This window comes from Etheostoma spectabile, unplaced genomic scaffold (assembly GCF_008692095.1).
Source record: "Etheostoma spectabile isolate EspeVRDwgs_2016 unplaced genomic scaffold, UIUC_Espe_1.0 scaffold00569385, whole genome shotgun sequence".
Classification (NCBI taxonomy): Eukaryota; Metazoa; Chordata; class Actinopteri; order Perciformes; family Percidae; genus Etheostoma; species Etheostoma spectabile.
Genome location: NW_022605100.1, coordinates 1 through 12,031, shown reverse-complemented (window position 1 = coordinate 12,031; position 12,031 = coordinate 1). Strand labels below are relative to the sequence as shown.

Sequence of the window (12,031 nt, the reverse complement as noted above, 5' to 3'; positions counted from 1 at the left end):
ATTTAATTTAAAAAAAAAACAGGCTATGTAATCATCTACTGCCGAAATTCAGTGCAGGAAACAAACATAATCATCTGGTAAATGTTAGCTGCTAAAGCCAATATTCCCTCATCCTTCAGACTAAATATTAGATGAGAGCCTAAAACCTTTTCTAATCAACATCAATAACTAAAGCAATTTAGCCTTGAATTACACACTGCCATGAAAACTTTGTAAAGGGGTCATTCACATACATTTTGAACTCCTAAAGTAATGACCTATATCACTGCAAACAGACAGATCCCAACCACAAACAAACAGGACCATGTTTGCCTGCAAGCTGAGCAGCTGTGATAATTCTCTCTCAACTTGTCATCTGGACAGATAACAGCATATGCATACTTTACACGTTTACAACCACAACGTGTATGGCTGATGCCAGTATGATAAGCCGTGTGATAGACTATTTATCCCTGTATTGAACATGTTCTGCCTTTTGTCTCCTCCAATGAAGTCACCGGTCAGCTGCAGGAGGCTAATGGGCCTGTATTCTAATGTTGGCTATCCAACTATGATATAAATTGGCATACTTATTTCAGAGCTCAACTGAATGTGTACATACCAGCTTGAGTTAAAAGCATCACAGTTTACTACACCACAGCATAGAAGACTGGAGGCATTCTCAGATTAGCTGTAAACCATGTTCAGATAGACATCAGCAGCACATGGTAAAACGCTGTTCTGTTTAACAGATTTGTTGCAAGTCCAAGTTCCGGAATGCAACAGACAGACGTCACAGAGGACTGACAGACACAGGGTTAATCTGGTAAAGTAAGATGAACCGTAGAGAGGCAGGTAGCGGGAGTCTCACAGCGCAGGGGTTGATAACAGACAGTATCCTAAACAGTCCAATAAAACGTGCGGCCATCTTCTTAGATTCCACATTCAACGGAAGATCACGTGATTTAAGCCATACCTCTTGTCCAGGGGCATAAACGGGAACCTGAGAACGGTGACGGTTGGCTTGCCTCTGCAAATACGAAGATGTTTGGGAAAACGCTATCCTGGACTTCCTCCAGACCTTGAAACAGCGACGCAAGTGAGAGACTGCACAGAGGGTATCGCCAGTTCCTTCTTCTGGGAAGGAAACAGGGGAGGTTGATAGCCCAGAGCACACTGAAAGGGGACCAACCAGAGGAAGCGTTAGTCAAACTTTTATTGGCATATGGGACCTGTGTGAGCGAACAGACTCGGGAAGAAACAAACAGTGAGGAGGACCGTTACCTGGGTCAGCTTGGAGGTTTGCGCCTGTCTAACTACACTCGCAATGTCAAGGTAATGGCAGCAACATGGCAGGTAGAGGGCAATATGGGTTCAAGATTACAACCAGTCTCTAGAGCTGAATGAACATAAGACAGGGCATCAGGCTTAGTGTTGCGTGACCCAGGATAACAACACAGGAAAATTTAATCTTCCAAAAAAAATAGGGCCAACCAGCCTTTACAGGAATTCAACTTTACCACGACTGATGTATGCAAGATTCTTATGATCTGCCCAAATGATGAAGGGATGTTCCGCCCCCTCCAACTAATGCCGCCAAAAGCACAAGGATGCATCTATATTATCACTGGCACGCTGTGACAGCACCACACCTACCCCAATGTCAGATGTGTCCACCTCCACGACAAACTGGCGAGTAGAGTGGGGCTACACCAAAATGGGGGCGGAAGCTAAGTGATGTTTCAGCTCTTTAAATGCAGATTTGGCTCCATCAGTCTACATGACACAGGAAGGTGAGAGGAGGTAAGAGTGGTGAGTTGCGAACCACAGGAATTGCTGCAGTTGTTTACGGGTTGACGGAGCTGGCAAGTCCTTAACAGCAGACACTTTGGCTGGGTCCATCTGTAACTCCCCTTGAGCTATTATGTAACCCAAAAAAGAGTTGTTAGTTACATAAAACTCACATTTCTCCATTTTCACAACAGTTTGTTCTCCAGGAAACGTTTCAAAAACTGCGCGCACATGTAGCTCATGATCAGTGAGAGACCTTGAGTATTTTAGGATGTCATCCAGATATACAAAATCTAAACGATTCAGCATGTCTCAAAGGACATCATTCACCAGTGCCTGGAACACTGAAGGGGCATTAGAAATTCCAAAGGGCATTACCAGATACTCAAAATGACCAAGGGTGTGTTAAAGGCGGTCTTCCAGTCATCACCTTTACGGATGTGTACCAGATGGTATGCGGTTTGTAGGTCCAGTTAGTGAAGATTGAAGCGCCGTGTAGAGGGGGAAAGCAGAACTGATTAATGGTAGTGAGTCTTTGTTCTTGATATTGATGTTGCTTAGGCCACAATAATCAACACAGGGTTTTATCCTGCCCCTACTGGTAATGAAGATGGACGGATGATACCAGCTGCCAGAAAGTCACAAATGTAATCCTCCATCGCCTGTCTCCAGGCTGGAGAGATTGTGAAGGCGACTGTAGGGATGAAGGGCTGGCTCCAGGCTGGAGGTCAATGGTTGTTTTATGCCGGTGAGGAGGAAGAAGCATAGCTTTGTGGTTGCAGAACACAGATGCCAGGTCATGATATACCTCAGGAAGAGCAGAGAGATCCACGGACTCCGGGTCTGGTTTGAGGTTCTGTACAGGCAGGGGTTTGAACGGAATAGAAACAGATAGTGTGACAAAATGTGCTCCAGGAAACCATTTTACCCGTAACCTAGTCAAGGTGTGGATTGTCGTTAATTAACCAGGGAATACCAAGCACCAAAGGTGTCTGAGGGCAGTCAATGGTATGCAATCTAATCTTTTCTGATGATTTCCAGACACACAGAGAAGAACAGGGACAGTCTGATGAGTAACACACATCATCAATTGTCCATTAAGATGTTAGCTTGCAGCGGACTGTCAAGAGGTACAGCTCAATGTCAATTGTTGAGCTAATTCCCATCTCGGTCTAAAAAACTCTTGTCAGCTACAGTCAACGAGCGCAGCAGCAACTCTGGGTCTAGTACTGAAGAGATGTCTGAAGCAGAATGTGAAGAGAAGGAGAATGTTGTGGTGGGCCCGGCTGACCGTGAGTCTGTCCTTTTATTTGTTTTTTGTGTTTTTGTTTTTTCTTTCTAGCCTTTTGTTTCCGCGTCTCTGTCTGCTGTTTGTTTTTGTTTTTGTTTTTTCCCTCTCCCTCATCTCCGACGCCAGCTGACCGCCCACACCTGCTTCCCGTGTACAATCACAACCGGCTTATTCTCCACACCTGCCAGCCTGCTCTCGCTCCCGCACCTTCCACACCTGTCTGCCATCATCATCACCACCAGTATATCTACTCTGGCTCTTCACTCCAGTCTTCACCTGATCGTTGTCGCAACTACCTGGGTGAACGCCTCGTATCAGTAGCGCCAAAAACTAGTAGCTTAGGTGTTTGAATGTTATTTCCTAGACTTACCTCTCTTGTGTTTTCCTCCTCAGTTTCACTCCGGTCAGCTGGCTCCTGGCTCCCCTCCTGGCCTCCTCCCTCGGCGCCCCCTCGTCCTCTTCAGCCTTCCCATCTGCCGCACTTGTCAGCCTCCGACCCCCCCCTGCCTCCTCCTCAGCCATCTACTCCCCGGACTCGCCCTCCTGCCATTCCCCGTATCGCCGTCCTCCTCCTCTGCCTTCGCTCCCGGCCCCCTCAGGACTCAACCCCGGCATTCCCCACATTATTCCTCAGTCCTCACTGGTTCCCTGGCTTCCATCCCCGGGTCTCGTACCTCCGTCCACCCACTCCCTTTCCCTTTTCCCTACTTAATAAATACCTTACCGTGAGCTGTGCGTTTGGGTCCGTCCTTCCCCGTAATAGAGAAGAACTAGCTGCTTGGCTCACCAAAGCTTCTCCATCAATGATGAACCGGTCCTTTTCCTAAGCGAACAGGACAGGAGAAAAAATGTCCAGCCTCACCACGATACAGACAAGTTTGAGCCTGCATTCTCTTCGGCGTGCACGTTCCTCAGAGGACAATCATGCACGTCCCACTTCCATGGCGTCCTTCCCGACCGCCATCTGCCACGCTGCGTGAACCCTGCCAAAGAGAAAACAAACGTTGAGTAGCTTCTTTGCTTCTTACTGGGTGGTCAAACACTTTCTCATATCTGAGGTCAAGGCAGAATAAGAGTTGCACACAGCTGATTGACTCTCTGAGACAGCTGATGACAAAGAATGGCAGAACTGACAGTCGATGGATGAGGTAAGCACGTGAGGTATGCTGCGGGATCAGTCAGTGCATAGGAGGGGGCTGTTGCTCAAACGCTAAAGAACATTGTATCAAAAAACTCCTCACAGGCACCCGTATCACCATTACAACGCTCAGGAGCCAGAACAATGGGCTCTCTGATATGACAAGGTGGAGCGGAGAAAACAGGCGGAACAGGGGGAGGAGCGGCTTGTATCTTGAAGAGGGGGGGTGCAGCATTAACTTGGGTGGAGAGGGCAGACTTGGTCAGTGAGTAGTTGCACCTGGTGGAGCAACATCTGACTGGTTTCCTGAAATGGCTTTAGACAGGGAATCATGTTGACAGAGTTATATGCCTTGATTGAATAGGGCAGTATCTGATTTACACCAGGTGTGTGGTCTCATGGTACTGTCTGCTGGGTTCATGTTAGGTCAGATCGTTCCAAGAACTGTGGCAAAAAGAGAACAACTCAGAGCAAGATATACAAAGAGGTTGAGCCAGCAGCAAGACTAATGTGGTCGTCTTGACTATGATCTGATGAAGAGTGGTAGGTTCAAGGTAACTTTATTATCCCCAAGGGGCAATTTGAATTACAGCCAGCAGTAACAATATCGTATCAAACACCACAAAACACAACCACAGTACAGCATAATTTAAATTGAATTTACAGAGTATTATTAACAATGGTAATAACCGCCGGGATGAATGACCTTTTTAGTCTGTTTGTTCTGCATCGTGGCAGACTATATCTGCACCGGATGGCAGCAGCCTAAATTCATCCCACAAAGGATGACTAGGATCAGCCAGGATGGCTCTCGCCTTCTTCAATGATCTGGCCTTATACAGGTTGTGTAGGTCATTTAAGGGTGTGCCAACAATTTTGCTGCACACACCTTCAAAATACCTTGCATGCGGTTTCCCTGTTTAATGGAAAGTGACCCGTGCCAGCAGATAAAAGAAAAAGTAAGAACTGATTCAATAAAACAGGAATAAAACATTTCATATGAAAACAGTGTCGACATTAAAACTGCGAGGTTGACCGGGTATTTGAAGCAGAGGTGATTAGTGTAGATGAGGTGGGGGAGGGGGAGAGCGAAAGACAGAGCTGCCACAGCAGCAGCAGGCCTAACACGCGGCCTTCTCAATCATTTCCATGCAACTAGCAGTGTTTGGAAAGTTCACTTAAAAATGTTGAAGTTAATAGTTCATACATCATTTCAACATTTTGAACTAACTTCAAAGTTCCAAAAATGAACTAAGTTCAGTTCTCTTTTTTTCATATGGTTCTGCGAGCTATTATTTTTAAAATTACTGCCACAGCCCATATAGAACTACAGACAGCAATCATTTTATCGTTTTAACGCTGAAACTATGCGTCAGATTTCATCTATCTTTGTCTTTTTATTTTTTTATTTGTTTGCACATACGTTACCGCTACCCGGGTGCTGTTTTGCAGTGGATGTCACTGAAGTGCAGATTTTCTTTTGAAAGCTATCAGGCTAAGTTTTGCACAGAAACGTACAATTTTTCCTATCCTCACCGACCTTGTCATAAACTTGTTCAAATGATCATAAGACGCCTCATTGCCTGCTTTGTCTCCTCCATGTTGTTTTTTATTTTGATGACGTATGCGGCAGTGCGAGCCGACATGGTGGCTGGTGTGGCCAGATTCTGTGTTTTCTTTTTTCCGCTACATATAGAGTTTTATCCGGGTTTTTGCTTCGAAGGCTCTATAGAAATCTGGCTCCCTATTGAACGAAATTCAACTGAGAGAACATAATAACTAGTTAAGAACATACTGTATTACTGCCTGATGAATTCATCAGGCAGTAATACAGTATGTTCAGTTCACGTTGGCCCCAAAATATGAACGAGTTCATGAACCACCGTTCAATGACCACACTGGCGACTAGTGTGCTAGTGAGGGCTCTGGTAAAAAAAAGAAATCAGGTTCTTTAGGTGAAGTTGAACCTCATCTTTCACCGGGAATGTGGCAGCTGTTAGTTTAACTAAACACTGGTAAAATATGTTTGTGTTGGCCACATACACTACGGTCAAAAGTTGGGGTCACTTACAAATTCTATTCCCCTCCATTATAGACAGAATACCAGCTGATCTGAGTGGGTGGCTGATCTTTATACAATATCTACATTACCCATTATCAGTAACCAGTTATCCAATGTTCCAGAGGCACATTCTGTTTATAATCTGATATCATTTTAAAAAACTAACTGAGAAAACACTGGAGAATCCTTTTGCCATTATGTAAACACATAATGTAATTTGAAAACTGCTGCCCTAGTTAAAAAAACAATGCAACTGATCTCAGCTGGTATTCTGTCTATAATGGAGTGCAATGGAAATTTCTAAGTGACCCCAAACTTCTGACGGTAGTGTATGTGTTTTTTTAAGATTATTTTATGTGGGGCATTTAGGCCTTATTTGATAGGACAGCTCAAGACATGAAAGGGGAGAGAGGGGGAACGACATGCAACAAAGGGCCGCAGGTTGGAGCCAAACTTGCAGCCACTGCGGCGAGGACTGAGCCTTTGTATATGGGGCGTAGTTCAACCAGGTGTGCTAGGCGCCCCAATATAAACTAGGGGTGGGAATCACCAGAGGGCTTACGATATGATATCACAATACTTATGTTACGATACCATATTATTGCGATTTTAAATATATAGCTACATTCTGTGATGTAATGTAATTTCTATCCTTTTTTCCAACTTCAAATCTTTCCCAATTTCAAATAATGTCCCCAGAAGAAAACTGTTTTATCTGACCAAGACATATATTATAAAATTAACCATACCATGTATATGCTAATGTTGCTATTTATCTTATTGCATTAGGGAGATCTGAGTGGGCAGAAGAACACAGCTAGCAATTTATCATAAATATACTTAAATATACGCATCAAGGAATATAAATGGAATTGTACTTATCAGCAGTAGTGTCTTCTTTCCACAATCATGAATGATATCTGTTGTATAAAGAGAGAGATGGATGCAGTGCAGCGAGTAAGCCTCCATCCATCCATCCATCCATCCCTCCATCCATCCATCCATCCATCCATCTTCTTCCACTTATCTGGTATCGAGTTGCGGAGGCAAAAGCCTTTTTTCTTATTATTAAGGAATACATTTTAAATAATTGTAAAACTTTTTCAGACATTTTTTGTAAGTGACATGGCATCCTCTCAAGTAAAGTCATGTGGTCATGTGCTGGATGCACAACTTGGATCATTTTAAAACAATGGTTTTGCGCTGGTTTAGCGCATGTGCTAATTTGGAGTGAAGGACCTCCATTTTGGAGTCCAAGAGTCCAGTTATAATAATGCATCTGTACTAAAGATGGATGTCCACCTTCACGTCACCTTTCTAATTTATACAGGCATCATTGGGCAGTGGAAAGTGAACAATAGTGGGAAAATAGTCACAAACCCTAACAGATATTACATCAGCAGTTACCATTTATTTGTAATAATGTGTTGATCCAAAAGTATATTGACAGAAAACGCTGCAAACATTGATTGTGCAAGAGGTTTGTTTGGTAAGAAGATATTAGCATGAAGGTATGGCCTATGTTAGTTGGAAATGTAAAAATACATTGGCAACATATATCACACAACTGCAGACGCTTCATTCAAAAATGCACTGTGGTGTCTGAGATATTGTACAATATGAATGTATATTATATTCTTTATATTATCAACCTTTGCAACCAGATAAGTTCTGTTTTCATTGTTCTTGAAAAAAAAAATCAATAAGACATTTCTATACGTCTGCTGATACAGTAAGTGTGACAGTCATTTGTATTCATCTACTTCAACAATATTTAAGTCCAAACTCATAAATCGCACCACTGACTGCTCTGCCATCTTTATTTCCTTCATCACTGAGGGCTGATGACTGTAGGGCAGATAGTTTTTGACCGCCTCATCAATCACAAGCCCAATGATACTGTGAGTTTGCACATACAAGGAATATACACACGCATTGGATAATGTTAATGTGCAATATAATTCACAAGTAGCTGGTTTTATCTAAGATTGCTTGACATAGAGATATATTCCAAAGATTGTAAGTTTAATGCCATGCTGCTTGTGAAATGGAGCCTGCCTGGTGTGTGCATGTATTTAAAAAGCACCTTAGATTTCTTTCTATATGTTGCTGTGAATATATTACTGATTTGTGTTTTATACAGAAAAAGCTTTGAAAACTAGTTTTAGATGGACACCTATCGTTTATTTCAGTCTCTAGAGAGGAGATTCAAATCAGCCAGACATCACTGAACATACTCAGGGACATTCCACTGCTAGTTTGATGGAAAGAGAAGAATTGAATGCACTTGACATGTTCATTCTAGCGAAAGATATGTCACCAAACAGCTTGCCCACTTTGTTTGTAATGGTTTGCGGATGTCACTGGAGTTCTCTTGCAGAAGACAGATATTCCATTCAGCCAGGAAAACTCTGCATAGAAGGAGAAACTAAGTGGCCAATGACCAATAAAAATTTGTTTTTTTTTATAACCAGGCTAGCAGTATAGCTAGGGATGACAACTTCTAGATGGATTGACATGAATTTGCGATAGACATTCACGTTCTGCAGAGGGTTTAAATACTTTGGTGATTCTCTGACTTTCCATCTACCACGATGAGATTGGCATTTGACTTGCTTCTTAGTGAAGAATTCCTCAACAACAATTGGATAAAGCTCCATGCCATTAGGTACATATATTCAAGTGCCCAAAGAAACATTACATATAGTTCAAATTCTTTCAGGAAGACATAACTATTAATAGATGCAGTCCTAAATCATTTCAGCTGTTATCCTATAAATGTACTATCATGCTGTGTATAACTGACGCATATCTGCAGCTAGTTCTCCTGATTAAAATGTATCTCAGCGTAAATCCTTCATAAGACCTCACTCTTAATCAATGCTCTATCTAACTCAAATCAGCTGTAGGAGGCGTTCACCTTCCTGTTAACCAATCAGAATCGTTACGCAATGGCAGGGGCCAATCACAGAGTCCCAACCCTGCTTTAAATAATCGTTTCTCCCTTTGCTATTCAGCGTCGTTGCAGGCAAAGAGTGCAACCCTCCCCCCCCCCCCCCCCCTTCCACCTCCAGTCATCTACTCCAGCTGGCCTCCTTCTGTCTGGTCTTCGGTCTCTTGTTCGCACCACCGGTGTCTAGATTCCATCAAGGGTCTGATTGTTCTCTACCCTATATATAGAAATACAAAAGATTTGTATAGCCAATCGCCAAAGACTTTGTACATTTTATTTTAGCTGTACAATAAATCTTATGTCTCCTGATTGAAATGATGATTGTCACTTCCTGACTTTTCATCTAGCACCACTTACCCAGTGAAATATCTCCTATCATCTAGATTCTAGATGGATTGATGCACACTTTCACATGTTCACATTCATGGTTACCAGACGTTGTATCTTTAAGACTTTATTGATCCTCTGGCTTTCCGCCTTAGTGCCACCATGATGTTTACATTTGTGGTTTTAAGGGAAATTATTGAATTGATTGTATTGAAAGGTGTTACAAACATTCATGTTCCCCCCAGGAAGAATTTTAACAATTTTGGTAACACGTTCTATGCTCTGGTTTATGAACAAACATCTGTTAACCTAATGTCATTTCCATGAGTCTTAACTACAAAGTTAGCATTTTCATTGTGAGCATGATGGTTTGCTGTCAGCATTTTGTTCAGGTGTGTTTCTCTGTGCCTCGGTACAGTCTCATTGAGCTGCCTCCCAGTGTGGCCATAGAATCTTATTTTTATATTTTGAATAACCTGTGACTAAATCAGAAACGTAAGCCACTGTGGAGTGAATTACAATACTGCAGTCTACAAGGATAACTGCAAAATAAATATCAAATAGATGATGGAGGTTGAATTTTTCATAATCAAAAACAAAAGGACACATGAAATATTCCTAGGACTAATAACCTAATTCCAATTTTCCACAAATAAGGCTTATGTCATTTAAGTATTTTTTTTTTAGGAAATGTAATACCATTAAAGGTATCTCACCTGGGTCTATGACAAATTACCTTCTGACACCAAAAAAATCTAATTTTCACTGAAGCTCCTAATAAAAGTAAGTCATATTTAAAGTCTGTGAAGCACGGCACATCAGAGGGAGCAGCCATATGGCTCAGATCAAAACCTCCCCTCGACTGAAAAGAAAACTCTGCTAATTAAAACGCTTCCCGATTAATTCAGCCACTCTAATTAGACGGGAATTTATTTCACATCAATATTTCACTATGTCAGCAGAAATGCCGCCTTGGCTGTGAGATAATGGAGAATACAGCTAATTTTTACCAGCCAGCCCCCACTGCCCCATCACACTATATACACATACACATGCACACACACTATAAATGCGAGTGCACACACAAGCACGGCCGACCCACTTATTTAATCATTTGTCTTTTAACACTGATGAGGTATTTTCCCTGGTGCGGATTTTGTGGGATGGAGTGTGAGTAAGAGGTGAAAAGTCAAAAGTTGACTAAGAAGGCTATTTATAGCCCAAATGTAGAAAGATACTAGTCTGGTCCTACCAGACTCCCGTACATTTCATTATTACAGAGAGTCTAGCCACTCTTCATTGACAAGTGTTAACTTCCTTGAAGTTAACAATCGCTAACGTTTGGTCGTGACGTTGGCTTTAGCATTGCTAGTGTTTGCCTTAGCCAACTCTTTGACCACTAACAAACCAATGTTTTCCCAAACCCCGTGAGGAGTAGAGCCACAACCTCATGGCCACAAAACAAAACTCAGCAAAGATTGTTCTTGCTCTGGCTTTAACTTTTGGATATTCAGCAGTGTTGCCACAACAGACCAAGTGGCGGATGAATGACGGAACTACAACTCATCTAGCGCACAAACTCCACGTCATCGTTCTGAGCCACTGCCTCTGTTCGCTGATTGGACAGGTAAAGATTGGCCGGAGGAAACCAGTGAATATACTGCAAACCCAGACAATGTACTGACGGTAAATGAAAATTGAGCAGATGTACGTAGGAGGTGCAGCCAGGCTAGATGGATACACCCTCTGAGTGATTGTAAACATGAAATTAAGACAATTATGACTTCTAATTTAAATTACAAATCACCTCACATCTTTTGGCCTATGAAAAATAATAATAATAATATAATAATAATCCTCTGTTTGTTTCACTTTGTCACTAACATTACTTATTATCCTGCCTACCTGAAATATCCGCCCACTTTCTTTTGCCATTTCTGAGTAGCCATCCTTGTTACAAGCAAACCTCAGTTTACATGTCATGTCAACTATCTAATCAAATTCCACCTCCTAGACCAATATAAATCTGAATCTAAAATTTGGATTCTAATGTCTATGTTCTGTTTTATTACCATCAAATGTCTACATCTTCTTGCTAGCCTTATTTTACCAATTGTACTTTTTTGGATTTTATTGCATTGATACAATTATTTACATGTATTCACATGAAATTCAACATTCGTGTCCATGTTATAAAATTATTCAACATGTTACCTCCTCGAATGGCACAATAAATCATCTGCTGTGTGGTCAATTTGCATTCAAGAACTGCAAGAATTGTTCATCGTTAATGTTAGGTTTTGCTACCCTTCATGTTGGTGGTTATGTTTCCTGTTTTGATTGCCTTGTGAACTAGAACAAGTAATGGAGCCAGTGGTTTGTAAGAACTGTAAATCATATTTACATTTGACAAGTTTGAGGTGTTGAATTTTTAATAACTCTGGGAAATAAGGCTGGTTTATGACTTATTTGGGCAAGAATTGATTCTTT

General features: G+C 41.9%; 1 long non-coding RNA gene across 1 annotated transcript; it reads left to right on the top strand.

Annotated features, from left to right (window-relative positions):
* Positions 1-1,818: 1,818 nt before the first annotated feature.
* Positions 1,819-5,966, top strand: LOC116684897 (uncharacterized). Its single transcript, XR_004330860.1, has 3 exons — positions 1,819-1,831; positions 4,741-4,742; positions 5,896-5,966. It is a non-coding gene; the product is annotated as an uncharacterized LOC116684897 (long non-coding RNA).
* The last annotated feature ends 6,065 nt before the right edge of the window (positions 5,967-12,031 follow it).